Source organism: Daucus carota, chromosome 2, assembly GCF_001625215.2.
Source record: "Daucus carota subsp. sativus chromosome 2, DH1 v3.0, whole genome shotgun sequence".
NCBI lineage: Eukaryota > Viridiplantae > Streptophyta > Magnoliopsida > Apiales > Apiaceae > Daucus > Daucus carota.
The window spans coordinates 13,802,302-13,827,911 of record NC_030382.2 but is presented as its reverse complement, the minus strand read 5'-3'; the positions used below and the strand labels follow the sequence as shown (position 1 = coordinate 13,827,911).

Here is a 25,610-nt window from a genome sequence, read left to right as displayed (position 1 = left end):
AGAGCATCTGCAAGGGTATACATGGGTTAGTTAAATTGACATCTATGTGTCATCTTATAACAACCAGGTTTTTATTATTTAATTAGTTATTAATATTATAAAATAATATTAAAACAATCTTTGGTTTAAATTCTAAATATTATTGTGGATATGCATAATCGACTAATTAGTTGGTTAAGGATTAGGATGAAACTGTAACTAAACTTTAGATGAGGCATAATATTTTGAATATTTTGATGCTAATCTTTAAAGCATACTTATCTTTATTTACTATAAATTTCGAGAACACATCTAAGTCATCCACAACAGAGTTAAATATATTTATTCTACTGGTGGCAAGCGTGAGAGAGTATGCATGCGGTAGTAAAACACAGTACATGATTGGATAGATTTTGGTGCAATATACAAGGTGTAGCATATTATTAAGGAAGGTGCGACGAGAAAGTTACATACTGGTAATTCTTGGTAAATGGTGGAGGTTTGATTCAAATCTTCATACCCAAATATATTTGTTACACTTATAAAATTATATTAATTGTGTTGAATTTATTTCAGGTTCATAATTAGTATACTAATTATACGCTGTGCTGCATTCATCATTTTGAGAGCATTCTATTTCGGTAAGCAAAATACCTCTTGTGTATCTAATTACCAATTAATTTATTCATTTAGTTTTGTATTTTTTTTTACATCAAAATACATTTGTACATATTCTTCCTTTATTTGGGTTTTATATTAATTAATTAATTTATTTATATAATTGAAATCTGGGTACATATATTTATGATATTTTAATATGGTGATTATTAATGTGAATTTCCTACTGTTGGTTATTTTCTTAAAGGTTTATATGTGGAGTTACATGTATTGTTTTTTTTGAAATACTCTGGCAATATCCTATTTTATTGGAACTGTAACTTTGTTACGTTTGGTACTTGTTGATAATTCAGTGTGGTTATAAGGTGTCCAGACTCATGTGCCGAACCCTATTACGCAGATACGGGAGTTGGGCAGTGTACTAGTGTTTGGAGGATTGATTGTTTATAAAGTAGAGTTTGCCTTATTATATATTGGTAAATTAGATTTTGATAATGTGTTTTGCTAGTTATTTTAATTAAAAATAATTGAGAGTCTGATTTCAAAATCACTGCATCCTTTTATTGTGTTTTAAAATAGAGAGTTACTGTATTTATTATTTTTATTTGTAATAATTATGACTTTAATCCTCACCAAATTTCTTGTTTCATAACCATGTTCTCGAGCTTGTGTTCCGTTACTAAAACTAGTACCATTCTTTAAAACAATAATATTTCTTATGTTTATTATTAAAGTGTGAGATTATTTTATTTTTATTAAATTAAAGGTAAGTAAGTATAAGCATATGTGTATATGTGCATGCATCTGAACTTCAAGATGATTGTGTGTAGTTTATTCTCTGGCTATATTATATATTATATATAGATTTAATAACAATATTATCGAGTACTAAATATGCTTATATGATATTATTATTATACGTTGTTATTATTATTATTATTTGTAGTTGTACCCTTCCGGCTGACGTTACTAGTTAATGCAGTAATAAGTGTTGGTTAAATTGAAGTAGTTTGATGGCTTATAAAGTCCGGTGATAGAACCAGGTGCCGCGCTGTGCTGCTTGAGTGCCTAAACGATGATTATGCTTTTTATTTGTTTATAATATTATTTATAACTAGTTGTAGTAACCAGGTTCTAGTATTGGCTTCATTGTTATTGTTTTACTTTATTTTTTTTATGCAATATGTCGCTCCTGGAATAATAGTTGGAAGACACCTAAATTATTTTGGTTAGTTGTATTTTACGTGATATATATATATACTATTTATAATGACAAGATTGAACTTGGAAATGCATAAAACTGATATGTTTGAATTAATTTAAATTGATTATAGATTCATAAGGAGGAGTAGCTTCAGTTTTGATCACAACTAAATTAGTGTTGTTATATCAGGTACGGATTCTATTCTTTTCTCTCTTTTACTTAAATAATAAATATTTATGATATTTATTATTTTGACATTCTTAAAATCTCTTTTGTTATTGCACATCACTCTTTTCACTTGGCCTTCATATATTTGAATTATTGTTGCCTAGACTCCTATTGTTTCCTTTCGTTTTATGATTGTACCACTGTATATATTTTGTTCATTGAGTCGGCAACTTTTGTAATTGTTTGGGCTCTTAAACTTATCCGTGTGGGTAAATCACGGACAATGTTCACATGGAGTTCGTAGTAAAGGTGAACTAGACACCAACTCGTATCGGTGATTTAAGCATACGAGCACGTTTCTGGGGTATGAGACGTGAGAAGATCATGATCGTTATTGTTTTGTGGAATGTTTCATACATTCTTTATTTCTTCTTGTGGATAACCGAAGAAGAAATCATTGTTCTGTATTTGCTCGGTGATTGGAGTTGAGCAAGTACAGTTTTGTGTAAGAGACCCGTATTGTGTCATTTATTCATCATTGAGTCTTATTTATAGTTCATTGTTTATCTCGATTATTGTGACTTGAGGTACTTATTTGTACCAATTTATTGTAATCATTGTTTCGAGATTATTGATACTCTTTGCACCTACACTATTTTTATATTCGTACTGGGCATTGGCTCACTCTCGTTTGCTTTCTTTCCGCAGGTAATCAGGGGTAGCGGGGATCGTGATGAGTGACACCCACCTTTAGTTGCTTTCGTTGTTAGGGGCTATAATAAGACTTTAGAGCTTATATTTCTATTGATTTCAGACTTTGTTGGATTTATTATCATGGAGTTTCAGACTTTATTATCCATATTGACATTTTGGTTGTTAAATTATTATATTATTTCTGAATGAATTTAGAATTATTTAATCGTTTAGCCCCATTGTAAAAGTGGGGTGTTACACATCTAGTTGGCATATTTAAAAAATATGTAAAATTTGAATCACTTCAACCATTCACCCAGTATCAAAAAAATATAAAAAATCATATTTGATGAGTTATATTTGTTGAAGCAATGTATCTTTTAGGTATGATTTTACCTAATCACAATTATACATAACCCCCTCATTTTTTCATTGTTAGCAAAATTTTTACATTCTGAGGATAACTCTCGATTATAACTAATAATTTTACAAATCTCCCTTGGAGATGCTCTTTAATACCTATAACACTTTCCACGGTCCGAACATCATCTTGCACGTCTTCAATGATATGTTGCCTCACTTGCTCATCCTCCCTCTCAAGTCTGATGAGTGTAAGAATATCCCGCAGCGTAGGTTTTACCAGAGAACTCATTTGCAAATACTAGACATGACAGGGCTGAAGAGATATCTAAAGTCAAAATGACAATTCTCAGCATATATCAAAAAGAAATATAAGGTGATGTAGAGGAAGAAATGCAAGCATTACTATTAATTATTGGTTATTTAATTTTGAAAACATATATATAAAGATCAATAGCTGTAATTAAATCATCTAGTTTTAGTTTTAGGTAATTTGATAATAATGAAGAATCTTTATATCTCCATATGACGACAGTAGAGCAATATAGCATGCCTTTGTCTGAATTGAATTAATCCAAGGTGGCTAGTCGATGATACAATCATATGGATATACACATGATAATCTAGCAGATCCAAGAGAGATCTTAGTTAGACAGAATTTCATTTATGGGATGCGTGCGATGCGACATGCGGGAAGAAAAAAAATGTATATTCAGTTAGACTTAACAAAATTACCAGGCCACCAATAATTAAGGAGAACCAACTGAAGAGATGGGGCATAGAAGGAGACTGATGGTATCGTCATAGTCAAACTCTGGAGTTGGTCAAACTCTAACGTCGTTGTTCGAGTATTCCTTGTGCTGCCAATTGGAGTGAGTAATTAATTGAGTGAGATCCTCCATACAAATAATTCGGATATGTATAATAAAGTAATTCGTCGTCTCGATAATTCTTTCACATTCACAATTTTCACCACAAATGTTTAACTTCCATCAACTAAATAAGAATAAAAGTATAGTATCTTAAAAAGAGTCATTACGCCTCAATCTTTGACGGAGCACTTTCTTCATTATTTAACTACAAGTATCATTCCATAAATTGATCAGTCTATCGGGATTGCCACATGCACAAAATCATCTCGATCCCATGTTTTTTTCCCTCAACTTCCACAAAATTTGGAGTATAAAACTAACACGCATTCCACAAGTCTTCTGATAATTAGTAAATCTAAAGAAGTCATTTGTCCATGATTCTCTTGTTTTAAAATGTTTGTTAAACTGTAACAGCTACACATTGTCAACAATATTAATCGTGTTTAAACAGTGGTTCTTCATTTGGTTTAATGTATCATGCAAGTATAATTTTCTGTTTCCACTAATGTTCGGTCATTGAATTTTATGCACTAACATAAATACGTGGATTCAATAAATACTATTAATTATAATTGCATAACTAATTTCTGAGCTGAAATTCCAAGTTTGGTGTGATTGTGACTGTGATGATGAAGCTTGGTTCACCTGTGGGCGACTCCGGTTGTTTCCTGGCATGTTTGTGAATTTTGATCGTCTCGCTGGTGACAATCGATCTTGTCTAATTAATGCAGCGGAAAGGGTAGCCTGGTTATAATAATTTGATGCAAGCATATTGTGTGTAGCTCAAAATGCATCTGCCATCTTTGTCAGATGGTTGTTGGTAACCGCCCTTGCAGTATTAACAGGCTGCTCAAAAGGATCCTCAACCTAGAAATTAAAATTTAAAAAAAAGTTGAATTCAGGGGAAGAAATGCCTTTATTAAAGCTTTAAGCCATTAAGGATTCCATTAATAAGAAACATGTTGGCAAAGAGAGAGGGATTACATACATAGAGTCTAAATGTCTAGAGAAAGAGAATGACATACACATAAGAGTGCAAATGTCAGAAAGAGAGAAAGGTTAGGAATCACATACATAGAGTGCAAACATCTCGTACTGTCTAGAGTAAGGGTCGAACCTCGATGGCTGACTTCAAAATTGATATCAAATATTAGTTTACAAGTTAAACTAATATTACAAGTTAAACTATATTAAACAAAGAGTTTACAAGTTGCAAAAATATTAGTTCCAAAAACTACATATATGTTCCTCAAATTTGGTTCCACAAATTAGAGACCCTCTTTGACCAAAAATTAATGATAGTAAAATGAAATAATGACTCTTGCGTTAATCAAATATATTATCTTTAACATAGCTGCAAATTACATCTTATTGCTACAGTAACAGTTTAGTGAGCCAAAAACTTACATGTACCTGATAACTTGCTATATCTTGTGTCAAATCTATATCTTGTGTCAAAGCTTTAATCTCATCATCAGTTCTCTCTGATGAGGCAGAAACAGATGTACTGTCTGTTGGTTTTAAATACAGGATTGTAGTATAATTTAAGTACAAAATATAGGATAGAACATAACAAGGAATAGTAAACCTATTTTTCTGGGAATATTTGTTGTTCTGATATATATTAAAAGAGATTACAAGCTTCTCCATTTATAGTAGGAGAGTTCAGATCATCAAACAGTTACAAACTTTTCAGTTCCATGGATCACACTTAATATGAGACTTTACATATTTCTCTACAAATATATTTTCAGGTTCTATGTACGTGTGTTCTGCCTTCCAGAATAAAATTCAGAATACAAAGAGTTAAGTTTATCCAACATTGTCTACACGTAAAAAGTCAGCGTTAACCATACTTCTATAAAATTCTGGAAGTTCGCCCACCCATGCAGCACCGTCACCTTGTTTCAAGATATTTCCAGGCCAGCCCGACTGTGGCTAAAATGATAATAATGAAGAATCTTTATATCTCCATATATATGACGGCAGTAGATCAATATAGCATGCTTTTGTCTAAATTGAACCAATCAAGGTGGCCAGTCGATGATACAATCATATGGAAATACACACATGATAATCTAGCAGATCCAAGACAAATCTTGGTTACACAATTCTTTCATTTGTGGGATGTGTGCGATGTGACGTGCGGGAAGAAAAAATGTATATTCATTTGGGATTAAATAAAAAAGAGGACTTACGAGAATTATTAGGCCCCCCCTAATTCAAGAGAACTAACTGAAGAGACGGGGCATAGAAGGAGACTGATGGTATCAAAGTAGTCAAAACTCTGGAGTTGGTCAAACTCCAACGTCATTGTTCGAGTACTTCTTGTGCTCCCAATTGGGGTAAGTAATTAATCGAGATCCTCCACACAAATAATTTAGATTGGTATTATTAACTAATTCTTTCACATTTAGTCACACAATTTTCGGCAATAAATGTTTAAGAGACATCAAAATAAGAAGAAAATTATATTACCTTAAAAAGAGTCATTACGCCTCAATCTTTGACGGAGCATTTTCTTCATTATTTAACTACAAGTAGTATTCAATGAATTGATCAGTCTAGCTGGATTGCCACATTCACATAATTGTCTCGATCATGTGTTTTTTTTCTGAACTTCCACCAAATTTGGAGTACAAAACTAACATTAGCAACTTTAACTCGTCTACCTTTCCAAAATGGATTAATTTGCAATTTGATCTTAAGGCAATTGAGACACAAAAATTTTCCAGATTATAATCATCTGATGAGGATAATGTGTACAGTAAAACCTAACAAGCAGAACTATAGTTTAAATTTCATTTAACACACTCACTATACTGTAAGCTAATGTACCGGCATTACTGACGGCATTCACCAATTCCATTGATCCAGAACAGCAACTTGGCCTTCAACTGACCTCGCGAATAATTAATATAGATATCACAAGTGATCCTTTGAAGGCTGTGCTCCAACTTCAAGAAGGGTACTCTGGCATTACTGAAAAATCTGAGCTTCCGCCATGTACCTCCAAACACTCCTTTTTAATACTTCAAAACAATGGTACACTTCTAAGAACAGTCAAACACAGAAACAATGATTACGCAACTGAGAGATTCCACCGTCTGAACAGCCAGGAAGAATACTCTGAGGAGCATGATCCACTTGACTGTAGCCTATAGGAACTCATCTGCAAGTCAAAAAGAACAATATTTGCTTATATCTAAAACCAAGAATTCAATGATGCGAAGATAGTATTATCATTTAATTGGTAATTGATTACCAGCTTATAGATGTCTAAAAGCTTCAAGAAGCTTCACAAATTGTGAAACTTTCAACTTTGTGACTCCGTTCCACCGTGCTGTTCTAGGGTCTCCCCTTTCTATGACATTTGGCTTTGACCTCAATTCCACAAGCCTCTCCCAAACCCACATTTGCACTAAATCATAGTGCCATATAGTGAACTTCAGACCAATTCCAGACTCTGATTCGACAGGCTTAACCATTCCATTACGTAACACCCTCATATCTCTATAAATACAAGCAAGAACAACAGGCGCAAGGGCAACCCTATTACCTCTAGACAAGTGAACAGCAACAGTATCTGAGTGCGAACAAAAACAAACTTAGACAGCCAAAATACAAATAGATGATGTAAATATTATGCGAGGGAGCTACTACTTGCTATAAACCACTTATACCTCTGAGATTTTCCACCTTCTGATCAGCCAGAAAGAATACTGTGAGGAGCATGGTCTAAATACCACTAGACAAGACTAAAGATATCTTCAAGTCAAGAAGAACATACTTTTCTTATATCTAAAAACAAGAATTGATGAATGATGGGCATATAGAATTGCAAGTATTATCATATAATTGATTATCAGCTTTTATATGTCTAGATTAAATCAATCTAAAGTGGCCAAGCATACAAAATAACAAGCACTATTCTGACATTCATAAGTTGTACATAAAACTCCGAGCCAGTAATCCATACCATGCTTCATCCCAATCTCTCAAACTAATTCGTCTCAATAGCAAGCACCATAGCACTGTCTAAGAGACGTCAATTAAATGATAAAAAGAAAAAATATTACCTTGAAAGGAGTCATTACACTTGGAATCTCGATATTTAATGGAGCACTTTCTTCATTATTTAAGAAACTTGTTAAAGTAAAACAACTACACAGGTGCAGAACCATTCATCTCCACCAAGTCTTCGACAAGATGCGCTAACGAAATTCGACTAAGGTCTAAGGCTGTGACAAAATGGTTGTGGTTCTTAACTAGGGTTTAGCATTTCTAGGGATTCAGGAAATTGACGTTTTTGCAGGGTGTGTCCATTCATTCGGGCTATTTAAAGGGATTTATATTCAGGGCATTGAGGTGTATTTAATTGATATCTTTAAGATTGTAGTATTATACTTTTGAGATATCTAATTATAGTTTAATTATTTTAAAATATCAAAATGATTTTTCATTCAAGTATAAAATTATGTTTTAGAATCATGTGATATTAAATTTAAATCGATTATAATCTATTAAAATTTCATGATATTCAAAAAGTGATAAATTTAATATTTCAATTTATAAAGTGATGCATTTTATGAAATTATTTAGTATATGTTATGTTCTTATAATTTTTTTTATAATTAATAAGATTTTGGAGCATTGTATGTAAACTCAAAACATATCTCGATTCTATAATATCTTATTTTTTCTCATAAAATAAAAAACATCTACAATTCATAAAAATCCAAATAAATACACCCTTTTTCTTTTAGAAAAAAGGGATTAATTCTATAAATATCATACAACATCTAAAAAATAATCAAGTCCAACAAATATAAAACAGATCGTATCACCATTAATCAAGTCTTTATAGACACAATCCAGTAATATCGGTTTACCACAACCGGTTTCATGTCTTAATATGAAGTTTTATTTCAGCAGGGATCAAGGATGTAAAAAATAAACTAGCCAACCAGCGACATAATGGCCACTCCAAATATGTAAAATTTGAATCACTTCAACCATTCACCCATTATCAAAAAAAAATAAAAAATCATATTTGATGAGCTATATTGTTGAATCAATGTCTCTTTTATGTATAATTTTACCTAATCAATATTATACATAACCCCCACATTTCTTCACTGTTAGCAAATTTTTTGCATTATGAGCATAACTACAGATTATAACTAACAATTTTACAAATCTCCCTTGGAGATGCTTCTTAATACCTCTAACACTTTCCATGGTCCGAACAGCATCTCGCACGTGCTCATCCTCCCTCTCAAGTCTGATGAGTGAAAGAATATCCGCCAGTGTAGGTTTTACCAGAGAACTCATTTGCAAATACTAGACATGACAGGGCTGAAGAGATATCTAAAGTCAAAATGACAATTCTCAGCATATATCAAAAAGAAATATAAGGTGATGTTGAGGAAGAAATGCAAGCATTACTATTAATTATTGGTTATTTAATTTTGAAAACATATATATAAAGATCGATAGCTGTAATTAAATCATATAGTTTAAGTTTTAGGCAATTTGATAATAATGAAGAATCTTTATATCTCCATATGACGACAGTAGAGCAATATAGCATGCCTTTGTCTAAATTGAATTAATCCAAGGTGGCTAGTCGATGATACAATCATATGGATATACACATGATAATCTAGCAGATCCAAGAGAGATCTTAGTTAGACTTACAAAAATTACCAGGCCACCCATAATTAAGGAGAACCAACTTAAGAGATGGGGCATAGAAGGAGACTGATGGTATCGTCATAGTCAAACTCTTGAGTTGGTCAAACTCTTGAGTTGGTCAAACTCCAACGTCGTTGTTCGAGTATTCCTTGTGCTGCCAATTGGGGTGAGTAATTAATTAAGTGAGATCCTCCACACAAATAATTCGGATATGTATAATTAACTAATTCGTCGTCTCGATAATTCTTTCACATTCACAATTTTCAGCACAAATGTTTAACTTCCATCAACTAAATAAGAATAAAAGTATAGTACCTTAAAAAGAGTCATTACGCCTCAATCTTTGACGGAGCACTTTCTTCATTATTTAACTACAAGTATCATTCCATAAATTGATCAGTCTATCGGGATTGCCACATGCACAAAATCGTCTCGATCCCATGTTTTGTTCCCTCAACTTCCACAAAATTTGGAGTATAAAACTAACACGCATTCCACAAGTCTTCTGATAATTAGTAAATCTAAAGAAGTCATTTGTCCATGATTCTCTTGTTTTAAAGTGTTTGTTAAACTGTAACAGCTACACATTGTCAACAATATTAATCGTGTTTAAACAGTGCTTCTTCATTTGGTTTAATGTATCATGCAAGTATAATTTTCTGTATCCACTAATGTTCGGTCATTGAATTTTATGCACTAACATAAATACGTGGATTCAATAAATACTATTAATTATAATTGCATAACTAATTTCTGAGCTGAAATTCCAAGTTTGGTGTGATTGTGACTGTGATGATGAAGCTTGGTTCACCTGTGGGCGACTCCAGTTGTTTCCTGGCATGTTTGTGAATTTTGATCGTCTCGCTCGTGACAATCGATCTTGTCTAATTAGTGCAGCGGAAAGGGTAGCCTGGTTATAATAATTTGATGCAAGCATATTGTGTGTAGCTCAAAATGCATCTCCCATCTTTGTCAGATGGTTGTTGGTAACCGCCCTTGCAGTATTAACAGGCTGCTCAAAAGGATCCTCAACCTAGAAATTAAAATTTAAAAAAAAGTTGAATTCAGGGGGAGAAATGCCTTTATTAAAGCTTCAAGCCATTAAGGATTCCATTAATAAGAAACATGTTGGCAAAGAGAGAGGGATTACATACATAGAGTCTAAATGTCTAGAGAAAGAGAATGACATACACATAAGAGTGCAAATGTCAGAAAGAGAGAAAGGTTAGGAATCACATACATAGAGTGCAAACATCTCGTACTGTCTAGAGTAAGGGTCGAACCTCGATGGCTGACTTCAAAATTGATATCAAATATTAGTTTACAAGTTAAACTAATATTACAAGTTAAACTATATTAAACAAAGAGTTTACAAGTTGCAAAAATATTAGTTCCACAAACTACATATATGTTTCTCAAATTTGGTTCCACAAATTAGAGACCCTCTTTGACCAAAAATTAATGATAGTAAAATGAAATAATGACTCTTGCGTTAATCAAATATATTATCTTTAACATAGCTGCAAATTACATCTTATTGCTACAGTAACAGTTCAGTGAGCCAAAAATTTACATGTACCTGATAACTTGCTATATCTTGTGTCAAAGCTTTAATCTCATCATCAGTTCTCTCTGATGAGGCAGAAACAGATGTACTGTCTGTTGGTTTTGAATACAGGATTCTAGTATAATTTAAGTATAAAATATAGGATAGAACATAACAAGGAATAGTAAAACTATTTTTCTGGGAATATTTGTTGTTCTGATATATATTAAAAGAGATTACAAGCTTCTCCATTTATAGTAGGAGAGGTTCAGATCATCAAACAGTTACAAACTTTTCAGTTCCATGGATCACACTTAATATGAGACTTTACATATTTCTCTACAAATATATTTTCAGGTTCTATGTACGTGTGTTCTGCCTTCCAGAATAAAATTCAGAATACAAAGAGTTAAGTTTATCCAACATTGTCTACACGTAAAAAGTCAGCGTTAACCATACTTCTATAAAATTCTGGAAGTTCGCCCACCCATGCAGCACCGTCACCTTGTTTCATGATATCCCCAGGCCAGCCCGACTGCGGCTAAAATGATAATAATGAAGAATCTTTATATCTCCATATATATGACAGCAGTAGATCAATATAGCATGCTTTTGTCTAAATTGAACAATCAAGGTGCCCAGTCGATGATACAATCATATGGAAATACACACATGATAATCTAGCAGATCCAAGACAAATCTGGTTACACAATTCTTTCGTTTGTGGGATGTGTGCGATGTGACGTGCGGGAAGAAAAAATGTATATTCATTTGGGATTAAATACAAAAGAGGACTTACCAGAATTATTAGGCCCCCTAATTCAAAGAGAACTAACTGCAGAGACGGGGCATAGAAGGAGACTGATGGTATCAAAGTAGTCAAAACTCTGGAGTTGGTCAAACTCCAACGTCATTGTTCGAGTATTTCTTGTGCTGCCAATTGGGGTAAGTAATTAATCGAGATCCTCCACACAAAATTTAGATTGGTATTATTAACTAATTCTTTCACATTTAGTCACACAATTTTCGGCAATAAATGTTTAGAGACATCAAAATAAGAAGAAAATTATATTACCTTAAAAAGAGTCATTACGCCTCAATCTTTGACCGAGCATTTTCTTCATTATTTAACTACAAGTAGTATTCAATGAATTGATCAGTCTAGCGGGATTGCCACATTCACATAATTGTCTCGATCATGTGTTTTTTTCTGAACTTCCACCAATTTGGAGTACAAAACTAATATACAAACTTGTTGCTGAAAATGCAAGACATGTATGTCTGCTATCAAAGCAAGATGAAGTATCGAAATTGTGGCACTTGCGCCTGGGGCATGTTAATTATCACGCTATGTCACTGATGCTTAAAGACAAAATGGTGAATGGAATGCCCAAGATTGTGCAGCCTCAGGATGTATGCACAGGTTGTCTTATGTCTAAGCAAACAAGGAAGCCCTTCCCAACAAAAGCAAGCTACAACGCGACCAAAGTGTTGGAACTGGTGCACGGAGATCTTTGTGGTCCAATATTTCCAGAATCAGCTACTGGCAAGAGGTACTTTTTCTTATTGGTGGACGATTATAGTCGTTTTATGTGGGTTTATTTTTTGAAATCCAAAGATGAGGCCTTGAATGCTTTTAAGAATTTCTGTGCGTTGGTGGAGAAAGGACCAGAAAGAAAAGTAAGAGTGTTTAGAACAGATAGAGAAGGCGAGTTTGTGTCAAATGATTTCAAATATTTTGTGAGAAAGCAGGAATTGAAAGGCACTACACAGCCCCCTACACGCCACAACAAAATGGCGTAGTAGAGCAGCGAAACAGGACAGTGGTCGAGATGGCTAGGAGTTGCTTAAAGGATATGAAGCTACCATCTTTTATGTGGGGGGAAGCAGTTAGGCATTCGGTGTATTTGTTGAACAGACTCCCAACTCGAGCTTTAACGGGAGTAACCCTTACGAGGCCTGGAAGGAAAGAAAACCTCACATAGGTCATGTGCGAGTATTTGGTTGCATTGCACATATGAAGATCCCAAGTCCAAAATTACAGAAATGGATGATAGAAGCAAGAAAGTGATCAATTTGGGCAAAGAACCCGGAACAAAGGCTTATCGACTTTTTGATCCCTGCGAAAATAGAGTGCACGTTAGCAGGGACGTGACATTCGAGGAAGGAAAGTCTTGGTCCTGGAATCAAGAAGAAAATAAAGAAAGAAGTTCAGACTGGTATCTTTACAGTAGTTGATGAATTCGAGATAGAAGGTGAAAATCTCAGTGTTGGTGGTGACAATTCAGAAAGAGATCGTGCACTTGACAATGACAAACACGATGACACAGCACCAGTGTCTCCATCATCTGAACAAAGGCTTGCTCCTGAGAACTATGACGACAGCGTGGAACCCAAAAGAACCAAGAAACTCAGTGAAATTTACGACGAAATAGAAGAAATACAGTTGGAAGAAGAATTGTTTCTCATGGGAGTCGAAGAACAATGAACTACACTCAAGCAGTAAAAGATCGAAACTGGAAACTAGCCATGGAGAAGAAATTGAATCTATTGAGGGAAACAACACCTGGAAGTTGTGTGAGTTACACCAGGACAGAAAGTCATTGATTTAAAATGGATTTTTAAATTGAAGAAAGATGCCGAAGGGAAGACACTGAAACACAAGGCCAGAGTAGTCGCCAAAGGATATGTACAGGAACGAGGAGTTGACTTTGATGAGATATTCGCTCCGGTTACAAGACTCGAAACTGTTCGGTTTATTATTGGCGTTGGCAGGAAAGAGTGAATGGGAGGTTCACCACCTCGATATTGTAAAGACTGCTTTTCTAAACAGGGAGATAAACGAAGATGTCTATGTTGCTCAACCTGAAGGATTCGTAAAACCAGGAAGGAGAGACTGGTATATAAACTGGCAAAAGCTTTATATGGTCTTCGCCAAGCGCCACGTGCGTGGTATGCAAAACTAAACTCTTGCCTTGAAAGTTTAGGATTTAAGAGATGTCCTTATGAGCACGCAATTTACACAAGAAAGACTAGTGAAAAAAGTTTGATAGTAGCGGTTTATGTGGACGATCTTTTAATTACAGGTTCTAGTGTTTCTGTGATTGAAGGTTTTAAAAGACAGATGGGTCACAAATTTGAAATGAGTGATATGGGAAAACTGAGCTATTACTTAGGAATTGAAGTGGAACAAAGCAAGGGGTCCATTAAGCTTAAACAAACAGGATATGCAAAGAAAATCATTGAAAAGGCAGGAATGAAGGATTGCAACCCCACGAAGTATCCAATGGATCCTAAGGAACGGATTGATAAGGATGAGAATGGAAAGACTGTGGATCCTACTCAATACAAGAGCATGATCGGTGGGCTGAGATATTTAGTGCACACTCGGCCTGACATAGCATACTGTGTTGGTATCGCTAGCAGACACATGGAGAGACCAACTACAGCTCATCAAAATCTTGTCAAAGAATAATTCGATATGTGAAGGGTACAATGCAGCTTGGGTTGGTATACACAAAGGATAGTGGCAATAATATTCTGACTCGCTTTACAGATAGTGACCTAGCTGGGAACCTGGATGATAGAAGAAGCACAGCAGGTATGTGTTTTTACTTGAATGAAAGTTTGATTACATGGGTTTCGCAAAAACAGAGATGCGTCGCTTTGTCATCGTGTGAGGCGGAATTTATGGCTGCAACAGCAACAGCTTGCCAAGGAATTTGGCTTCGAAATGTGTTGAATCAAATATCTGATGAAGAAATAGGCCCAGTGGTTTTGTATATTGACAATAGGTCGGCAATTGATTTGGCTAAAAATCCAGTGTTTCACGGGAGAAGTAAGCATATCGACATTCGATATCATTTCATTAGGGAATGTGTGGAACGAGGGGAAATTGTTCTGAAGCACGTGAGCAGTGAAAGGCAGAAGGCAGATGTGTTGACGAAGGCTTTGGCAACAGTCAAATTCGAAAGGATGCGAAATTTGCTGGGGATTAAGGATCTGTCAAAACAAGTTTAAGATTAGGAGGGAATATGTTGGAATAATCTTAAACAATGTTTTGATTTTATTGTTTTAAATAAGTCAAGTGTCTGCTACTGCATGAGTTGTCCAGGATTTGGTTTATGTTTGATGCCAGTTGGTGATTGCGTTATCAGAGCATATTTGAATAAGTGTGATTGGTAGAGTAATTGTAGGAAGTTTGTTGAGATTGTGTGCTGATTTTTTTGCTTATTTCGTTGATGTACTACTTTATATAGTTCTGAGTATCAGTAATAAAATGATTGTCTTTGGCAAGCAAAGTTTATGCATTTCTCAGTTTCATATCATATAGTTTATACACAATATAATCACCCCCTCCCACCTTCCCGCCCCACACCTTCATACACAGAGAGGGATGGAGGGAGGGAGAGAGTACCCTGCCGATATGCTTCTCGTTGAGGGAGTCCTCAATGGCTCATAGCCCTAATAAATGCATTTCTACCTCGAGATTTCACTTTTTCTATTTTTATAATTTTTTTCTAAGGTTGAGGATCTTTTTGAGCAACATGTTAAACCTGAAAGGGCTGTTGCCAACAACCATCTGACAAGAGTGGCACATGCATTTCGAACTGCACACGATATGCTTGCATCAAATTATCATAATCAGGCTACCGTCTCCTCTACACTAATTAGACAAGATCGATTGCCATCTGCGAAATGGTCACTGGAAAGAATGAAACGTGGAAAAAACCGGTAGCGTGCACAGGTAAACCGATCTTCATCATCATCATGATCAGTCTCAAACTCAGAATTTAAGGAATAATAAACATTCATTTTCTGTGTTGGTTGTTTGTATAGTTTTGGTAGGCATCCAAGACCACTGATGAAGTCTTAAAAATTATTTTCTTTATATCTTGTTTCATCAGAAATTTGATAAGCCAAAGAGTGAGTGTGGTTTGGGCGAATATGTGAACACTCAGTAGTTTTAGCAATATATTTTTGGATCATGTGCTTTTGATGATTTTGATTCGAAGCATAAGCAATTCAGAATTTAGAATTGTTTAATCTTTCTCTCATTTGAAATCGCACTTAATTAATTTAAACTTCATATCTAAATATTGAATGATGGTAGAATGAATATAAGTATGTAATTTAGAAATTAATAAAATTAAATTCTTTATCATTTGTGTAACACTATGTTTCATGAACCACATAGATTAGGTCAACTTTCCCCCTCTTCATGAACCCTAAGTGAAAATGTGTTTCTCTTTGAGAGAAAAAAATCTAATAAATTAATATCAGCTCAGAAATCAGTTATGCAATTATAATTAGTAGTATTTATTGAATCCACGTGTTTATGTTAGTGCATAAAAATCAATGACCGAACATTAGTGGATACAGAAAATTATACTTGCATGATACATTAAACCAAATGAAGAACCACTGTTTAAACACGATTAATATTGTTGACAATGTGTAGCTGTTACAGTTTAACAAATAGGAAAGCTTGTTAACACTTTAAAACAAGAGAATCATGGACAAATGACTTCTTTAGATTTACTAATTATGAGAAGACTTGTGGAATCCGTGTTAGTTTTATACTCCAAATTTGGTGGAAGTTCAGGGAAAAAAACATGGGATCGAGACGATTTTGTACATGTGGCAATCCCGATAGACTAATCAATTTATGGAATGATACTTGTAGTTAAATAATGAAGAAAGTGCTCCGTCAAAGATTGAGGCGTAATGACTCTTTTTAAGGTACTATACTTTTATTCTTATTTAGTTGATGGAAGTTAAACATTTGTGGTGAAAATTGTGAATGTGAAAGAATTATCGAGACGACGAATTAGTTAATTATACATATCCGAATTATTTGTGGAGGATCTCACTTAATTAATTACTCACCCCAATTGGCAGCACAAGGAATACTCGAACAACGACGTTGGATTTTGACCAACTACAAAGTTTGACTATGATGATACCATCAGTCTCCTTCTATGCCCCATCTCTTCAGTTGGTTCTCCTTAATTATGGGTGGCCCGGTAATTTTTGTAAGTCTAACTGAATATACATTTTTTTCTTCCCGCATGTTGCATCGCACGCATCCCATAAATAAAATTCTGTCTAACTAAGATCTCTCTTGGATCTGCGAGATTATCATGTGTATATCAATATGATTGTATCATCGACTAGCCACCTTGGATTAATTCAATTCAGACAAAGGCATGCTATATTGCTCTACTGTCGTCATATGGAGATATAAAGATTCTTCATTATTATCTAATTACCTAAAACTTAAACTAGATGATTTAATTACAGCTATCGATCTTTATATATATGTTTTCAAAATTAAATAACCAATAATTAATAGTAATGCTTGCATTTCTTCCTCTACATCACCTTATATTTCTTTTTGATATATGCTGAGAATTGTCATTTTGACTTTAGATATCTCTTCAGCCCTGTCATGTCTAGTATTTGCAAATGAGTTCTCTGGTAAAACCTACACTGGCGGATATTCTTTCACTCATCAGACTTGAGAGGGAGGATGAGCAACTGAGGCAACATATCATTGAAGACGTGCGAGATGCTGTTCGGACGGTGGAAAGTGTTAGAGGTATTAAGAAGCATCTCCAAGGGAGATTTGTAAAATTGTTAGTTATAATCTGTAGTTATGCTCATAATGCAAAAATTTTGCTAACAGTGAAGAAATGTGGGGTTATGTATAATATTAATTAGGTAAAATTATACATAAAAGATACATTGATTCAACAATATAGCTCATCAAATATGATTTTTTATTTTTTTTTGATACGGGGTGAATGGTTGAAGTGATTCAAATTTTACATTTGTTTTAAACATGCCAACTAGATGACACATAGATGTCAATATAACTAACCCGTGTATACCCTTGCAGATGCTCTAAGAAGGAGTGGCCATTATGTCGCTAGTTGGCCAGTTTATTTTTTACATCCTTGATCCCTGCTGAAATAAAACTTCATATTAAGACATGAAACCGGTTGTGGTAAACCGATATTACTGGATTGTGTCTATAACTTGATTATTTTTTTAGATGCTGTATGATATTTACAGAATTAATTTCTTTTTTCTAAAAGAATAAGGGTGTATTTATTTGGATTTTTATGAATTGTAGATGTTTTTTATTTTATGAGAAAAAATAAGATATTATAGAATCGAGATATGTTTTGAGTTTAAATACAATGCTCCAAAATCTTATTAATTATAAAAAAAATTATAAGAACATAACATATACTGAATAATTTCATAAAATGCATCACTTTATACATTGAAATATTAAATTTATCACTTTTTGAATATCATGAGATTTTAATAGATTATAATCGATTTAAATTTAATATCACATGATTCTAAAACATAATTTTATACTTGAATGAAATATCATTTTGATATTTTAAAATAATTAAACTATAATTAGATATCTCAAAAGTATAATACGACAATCTTAAAGATATCAATTAAATACACCTCAATGCGCTGAATATATATCCCTTTAAATAGCCCGAATGAATGGACACACCCTGCAAAAACGTCAATTTCCTCAATCCCTAGAAATGCTAAACCCTAGTTAAGAACCACAACCATTTTGTCACCGCCTTAGACCTTAGTCGAATTTCGTTAGCGCATCTTGTCGAAGACTTGGTGGAGATGAATGGTTCTGCACCTGTGTAGTTGTTTTACTTTAACAAGTTTCTTAAATAATGAAGAAAGTGCTCCATTAAATATCGAGATTCGAAGTGTAATGACTCCTTTCAAGGTAATATTTTTTCTTTTTATCATTTAATTGACGTCTTTTAGACAATGCTATGGTGCTCGCTATTGAGACGAATTAGTTTGAGAGTGCTTTTCATATTAGATTGGGATGAAGCATGGTATGGATTACTGGCTCGGAGTTTTATGTACAACTTATGAATGTCAGAATAGTGCTTGTTATTTTGTATGCTTGGCCACTTTAGATTGATTTAATCTAGACATATAAAAGCTGATAATCAATTATATGATAATACTTGCAATTCTATATGCACATCATTCAATTCTTGTTTTTAGATATAAGCAAAGTATGTTCTTCTTGACTTGAAGATATCTTTAGTCTTGTCTAGTAGTATTTAGACTGTTTTGGTATTTGCAGATGAGTTCTTACAGTCAAGTGGACCATGCTCCTCACAGTATTCTTTCTGGCTGATCAGCAGGTGGAAAATCTCAGAGGTATAAGTGGTTTATAGCAAGTAGTAGCTCCCTCGCATAATATTTACATCATCTATTTGTGTTTTGGCTGTCTAAGTTTGTTTTTGTTCGCACTCAGATACTGTTGCTGTTCACTTGTCTAGAGGTAATATGGTTGCCCTTGCGCCTGTTGTTCTTGCTTGTATTTATAGAGATATGAGGGTGTTACGTAATGGAATGGTTAAGCCTGTCGAATCAGAGTCTGGAATTGGTCTGAAGTTCACTATATGGCACTACGATTTAGTGCAAATGTGGGTTTGGGAGAGGTTTGTGGAATTGAGGTCAAAGCCAAATGTCATAGAAAGGGGAGACCCTAGAACAACACCGTGGAACGGAGTCACAAAGTTGAAAGTTTCACAATTTGTGAAGCTTCTTGAAGCTTTTAGACATCTATAAGCTGGTAATCAATTACCAATTATATGATAATACTTGCAATTCTATCTTCGCATCATTCAATTCTTGGTTTTAGATATAAGCAAATAATGTTCTTTTTGACTTTATGATATCTTTAGTCTTATTTAGACCGTTTTGGTACTTGCAGATGAGTTCCTATAGGCTACAGTCAAGTGGATCATGCTCCTCAGAGTTTTCTTCCTGGATGTTCAGACGGTGGAAAATCTCAGTTGCGTAATCATTGTTTCTGTGTTTGACTGTTCTTAAAAGTGTACCTGTGTTTTGAAGTATTAAAAAGGAGTGTTTGGAGGTACATGGTGGAAGCTCAGATTTTTCAGTAATGCCAGAGTACTCTTCTTGAAGTTGGAGCACAGCCTTCAAAGGATCACTTGTGATATCTATATTAATTATTCGCGAGGTGAGTTGAAGGCCAAGTTGCTGTTCTGGATCAATGGAATTGGTGAACGCTTTCAGTAATGCCGGTACATTAGCTTACAGTATAGTGAGTGTGTTAAATGAAATTTAAACTATAGTTCTACTTGTTAGGTTTTACTGTACATATTATCCTCATCAGATGATTATAATCTGGAAAATTTTTGTCTCTCAATTGCTTTAAGATCAAAATGCAAATTAATCCATTTTGGAAATGTAGACGAGTTAAAGTAGCTAATTTTAGTTTTGTACTCCAAATTTGGTGGAAGTTCAGAAAAAAACACATGATCGAGACAATTATGTGAATGTGGCAATCCCGATAGACTGATCAATTCATTGAATACTACTTGTAGTTAAATAATGAAGAAAATGCTCCGTCTAAGATTGAGGCGTAATGACTCTTTTTAAGGTAATATAATTTTCTTCTTATTTTGATGTCTCTTAAACATTTATTGCCGAAAACTGTGTGACTAAACGTGAAAGAATTAGTTAATAATACCAATCTAAATTATTTGTGTGGAGGATCTCGATTAATTACTTACCCCAATTGGCAGCACAAGGAATACTCGAACAATGACGTTGGAGTTTGACCAACTCTAGAGTTTTGACTACTTTGATACCATCAGTCTCCTTCTATGCCCCGTCTCTTCAGTTGGTTCTCTTGAATTAGGGGTGGCCTAATAATTCCGGTAAGTCCTTTTTTTATTTAATCCAAAATGAATATACATTTTTTTCTTCCTGCACGTCGCATCGCACACATCCCACAAATGAAAGAATTGTGTAACCAAGATTTGTCTTGGATCTGCTAGATTATCATGTGTGTATTTCCATATGATTGTATCATCGACTGGCCACCTTGATTGGTTCAATTTAGACAAAGGCATGTTATATTGCTCTACTGCCGTCATATGGAGATATAAAGATTCTTCATTATTATCATTTTAGCCGCAGTCTGATATCATGAAACAAAGTGACGGTGCTGCTTGGGTTGGCGAACTTCCAGAATTTTATAGAAGTATGGTTAAAGCTGATTTTTTACGTGTAAACAATACATCTGTTTCTGCCTCATCAGAGAGAATTGATGATGAGATTAAAGCTTTGACACAAGATTTAGCAAGTTATCAGGTACATACAGTGATAGTATTTTTGATAATACTTTTAAAAAGGTAATATTTTAGGTAATTTCCCAAAAAACAATACCATATATGAAGGGTTAATTTTTTAAAACTTAAACATTATTAGAACTCCAACATATAAGCTAACATTTAATATATATTGTTCTTTTTTGTTAAATTTGAATGATCAAGTATGGTTCTTTTGTTTTTGTGTTAAATTTGGATATTGAAAATGGTTGTGTCGAAAGTTTAATATGCATAATATAAAATCAACCATTATATAAAGAGAGAATGATTATTACTTCATCGTCCTAATAGATAATAAAACAAACTGAATTTAAATATGGCATATAAGACCAATAAGAAAAATGACACTACACCATTTTCTTCATTTCCAATTCTTCGTACCGAGCCATTTCCATGAGAACTTCCTCGGCTTGCATAAGATCCGTATTTGGATCATTATTATAACCAGTTAAGGATGGGTTTCCGGCCAGTGGAATAGCCACTTGGTCCTCAGCATCAACCACTGGATCAAAAATCATAAGGGGGCCTCCCTTCCCCTGAGCAGCGGGCAACCGAACCTCTAAAGACTCCAAAGATCCAAGAATGGCATCCTCCAGCACATCCTTAACTGATCCTCCCTTTCCAGTCATGGCATCCATATCAATTACCACCTTTCCAAACTCCTTTGAATATGACTTGAGATTTCTTTCTTCTAGAATTCGGATAGCAGCAGGACTAAACAATCCATCATTATTAAAAGAGAAAGTGGATAGCACCTTTTCCTTACATTTTTTCTGACGGGATGTAATTTGTGTATGCTCCTCCATCCTCATAGCTCTTTCATCTTCTTCTACAGCTTCCATAACAATGGAAATCATCATATTATTTTCATTGTGAGGCCATAAGTTCCTCTCTGATGGGTGATGCGTGCATGTCCATCTCTATAGGGATAAAGAGAAATATGTTGTTGTGAAAGGATTATTAAGATTTTAGTGAATTTGGAAGTGACAAGTATGTATCTTGTTGATCTTGAGATTTGTTTAAGATGAAGGTGCAATGTTTATTAATAAAAGGATGCTCTTTGATATAGTTTTTGATATAGTTATAGGTGTGAAGATCCTAGAGATAAATAGGAGATCTATAGATAAAAGTAATAAATGGCGGGTTCATTTCAAGTAACGTATTAATTCTTAATGTAGATAAAGGTAAAAGAAAATATATTTAATTAATAGTATGAGAGTTGGAGCTTCACTTTAAACTATGGGCAAGGTCAAAGGTCATTTATTGTGAACTTATTTGTTATTTAAGATACTATTTATCAACAATAAAATATTATCTTTTTAGCATTTTTATAACATATATAATTTATTATAAGATTATACAATAAATTTAAATAATTGTGACATGCAAAATTGTGGACATTGTGTATAGATTTACTACATGATTTACGAAAATTAATTTGTTATTAATATTTAATTAATTTTATCTTGAGATCAACTTAATTTCTAACAACCCATCTCTTATGAGGTCAATTAAGTTGGATTTGTATATAGATAGTGAAAATCTTAGAGATGATATTATTAATTTACCATATATTAAGTTACCTCAAACAATATGAAATTAATAATTTTTATGAACTCTCGTGTAGGTCATGTAATACCACATTTCTTAAGTAAAAATGGTTAAGTTTGAAGATTGACCAAGATCAAAAGTTTCAAAGGTTTAGAATTTTGAATCCCTACATGATCCATATATTCACGTGGTAACTCAAACCCCAACTCCAACAAATATGGTAGTAATAATCTTATTAATAAATATATATTTTAAATAATAAATTAATAAATAAAGACAATTTTAATTTGATAAATAAATTTATATTAGATTAAAAGAAATTTTTTATCAAATTAAATAAAATGATACTACATATATATAACTTAAGATATTGGTCTGTATAAAAATTTAACATTTAATATTATAGGAATATAATTTCAAATTTAACTTCGTGTAACCCCATAAGGACCTTATTTTCTAGTCAATATTCTATCAATCATAAATCAACCTAAGGCCAAAACATCGACCCGAATTCATATTTTTGGTTTCAAAATCATGTGCAGTTACAAATTCAAATCTGATTTTTGCATATTCTAACTTGAATGTGGAGTTACTATATATATAAACTAAAACTAAATTAATTCTCTTTTTGGATAATTCATATTATACAATCTTGGTGGCCCTAACTCAAAGAACTAATAGACTGGGGCACTATAGACTCAAGCCACCAGGATTTTGAATTTATGTCTAACAACCCAAATTTTTTATGGGTTAGACAATAATGGACTTTGCTTAAACTTAACATTATTTTATCAAAAGTGTATAGTTGAGACTCAAACATGATAAATGTGGTTTCTTTAATAAAAGTCAATTATATCACGTTACTAAGGAGAATATCCCTATATTTTAATTATTAAAATATATTCGTTAAAATCTATACATTAGTATAATAAGCAAACACACACATATATTATAGGAGGGATGTTTGGTCGCATAATTTTTCTCATTTTTACATTACCCTTTTATCTAAGTTTTTAGAAAAATAAATGTAAACAATTATATCAACGACACCCACGCGTCTTTCTCAAGTACAACATGTTACTCTTTTTAACTAAAACTGTTCTCCTCCAAGAGAGATACAGACTTTCATGTAAATTTTTTAACTCTAAAGTTATCAACTCCAAGACAAAGGGGAAGCCGATACAAAATGAATAATATTTCATTTATTAATTGATGAAATATGACTGTTGTCATGAGTGTTGAATAGTAGGTTCCAACATCGGTAGCGATCGCTATTACGCGGGTCATTTGGAGCACAGTTCCAAAGACCAAAGGGGCAGTAGTCCCTGTATGAGTAAAGGGAACGGTGGTGGTGATGAAAATCGATTCGGTTGAGACTCCGGTGGTTACTCTGCTAAATGGAACATGTACTTTGGAGCGCATTCAGGATGTCATGGTTGTCGTCTTGTTCCCACAGAGGGCGCCAAATGTTATAGAACTAAAAACGAGGGTGGAAGCGTCAAACTTTTAGACTGTTCTCGGATGTCGAGATGTCTACGTATCTTTAGCTGTGCAAAGAATCAAGTTTAAACATAGTTCTAGTTGTGAGGGGTAGAGCCCTTTATATAGTAGTCTCGAAGTCAGACACTTGATAGAAGTACGTTTCCAAGTATCAGAATTCTTATAGAAGTTGGATTCCAAGCTAAAGATAAGATGAGACTCTTATCTTTGTGCAGTCATTGTTTATCTCGAACTCCCGGATAATTATCCATGAAGAATTATAAGTTCTATAAAACTGATAGAGTTCTTGGAATCTTCATATCGGATTATTATTTCGTAATTGGACTTTTATTGGGCCTCGGGTCCAATCAAGTTCTCCTATATCATTCATATATGTTTGCTCGGACCTTCTATTGGGCTTGTACTGACTTCCTACGAATTTAATTAATATACAGGCCTTTGTTAATCGGGCTATTATATTCTGGAATCATAAATAATTCTTTAATTATTTCGACCCCTATCACATATGATGATAAAATAACTTTTAATAATTGGAAGGCCCAAAATGTTGGACATCGTGTATTGATTTACTAGAGGATTATCCAAAATTTATTAGCTGTTAAATGCAGCATCTGGGACAAAAGCTAGGAAATAACAGGTGTTGGCCTTCAATATCAGTATTTTAATCATTAATGCCCTAAATATCATGATTCGGAAAAATTGCCCTCAAATACCATTCGGTAACATTACATCGTGTAGCGTTTTGGTTATTTACCAAAAACGCTATATTGTCTCGCGTTCTGTGAGGGTTAACCTAAGAGAACGCTGGTTTATGTAATGTTATGTTAGGTTAACGCTAACATATTACATCGTGTAGCGTCTAATTAGGTTAACCCTAATAAAATGCTACATCGTGTAGCGTTTTGCTGGGGTTAAAACAATAAAATGCTACACAATCTAGCCCTTTATTCTCAAATTGAAAACCCTAGGTGTTACTAACTAGTATTTGAGGCCATCTTTTGCAACTCTGTTATTATGGGCATTACTTCGAGAATTTGTGAGATGCGGAGCTATTTTTCAGAAGTAACAATGTTTTAACATCTACATTTTCTTTAGTCTAACCGGTCTAGTAATTGGAGTTATAGATTAATTGATAAATTTAATATAAAGGGTCAATTGAATCTTTTTCTTAAAAATAAAACTTTTACATGTTCATAATAATAATAATA

The 25,610-nt window shown here is 33.6% G+C and overlaps 1 long non-coding RNA gene across 1 annotated transcript; it reads left to right on the top strand.

Moving 5' to 3' along the window:
- The first annotated feature begins 388 nt into the window (after positions 1-388).
- Positions 389-2,873, top strand: LOC108208194 (uncharacterized). Its single transcript, XR_001804272.2, has 3 exons — positions 389-620; positions 1,932-1,990; positions 2,678-2,873. It is a non-coding gene; the product is annotated as an uncharacterized LOC108208194 (long non-coding RNA).
- The last annotated feature ends 22,737 nt before the right edge of the window (positions 2,874-25,610 follow it).